This window comes from Gavialis gangeticus, unplaced genomic scaffold (genome assembly GCF_001723915.1).
Source record: "Gavialis gangeticus isolate Ggan-Ray unplaced genomic scaffold, GavGan_comp1, whole genome shotgun sequence".
In the NCBI taxonomy this organism is placed as follows: Eukaryota; Metazoa; Chordata; order Crocodylia; family Gavialidae; genus Gavialis; species Gavialis gangeticus.
Window position 1 is genome coordinate 111,953,537 of NW_017729031.1, and position 906 is coordinate 111,954,442.

Sequence of the window (906 nt, forward strand, 5' to 3'; positions counted from 1 at the left end):
AACCTTTAACCCTGATCTGGAATTGGATCCTATTTTTGAGAACTCTACTTGTAAATAACAGCGTTGAAAGCTGCAAAACACATAGGGTGGGATTTTGTTTCCCTTTCTGCATCTAAATGGCAGTTTTCTAGTTGTGTAAGTTAAGGTTATCATACAGATGGGTTTTCCCAGACATGTCCTCTTTTTTTGACCCCTGTGCTGTGTCCAGGCAGGTTTTTTAAATAAGAGCAAAATGTCTGCTTTTTCTGCAATCCCTGGCTGGCTAGTTCCAGCTGAGAGCAGGGGGCAAGGTGATTGGCTGCTGGGGGTTATGTGCTCCTGGCGTAGGCTCCAGAAAGCCAGGTAGAGACAGAGACAGAGAGGGAGAGCATGTGTGTGTGTGAGAGAGACAGCGGATGCACGCGCAAGGTGGGATCTGCTTTGGCAGCAGGGCTGGGGTGGGGCAGGGGTCTGAGGGTTGGGAGTGAGGGGCACCAGCAGAGCTGGGGGGGACAGGGGCTGCAGGTCCACTGTCTGGGACATGGGCAGTGCTGGGGGGCAGGGGCTGTAGGTCGGGAGTGAGGGGCACCAACAGGGTGAGGAGGCAGGGACTGAGTGTCGGGAGTGAGGGGCACCGGTGGGATGGGATGGGTGATGGTGGGTTGGGTGCACAAGGCACTGGCAGCACCAGGGGGCTGCGGGTCAGGAGTAAGGGGCATCAGCAGGGCTGGGGAGGTGGGGCAGGATACTGCTGTTTGGGAGTGAGGGGCACTGGCAGGGCTGGAGTCAGTGGATCTGGAGTGAGGGGCAGCAGCAAGGCTGGGGGGGTGGCTTGTCAGTGAGGGGCAACAGAATGGGCGGGGGCAGGGCACCAGTATCTAATTGCCCCCCCAGTTACAGGTGTCCTCTTTTTTGGACCTGGAAATA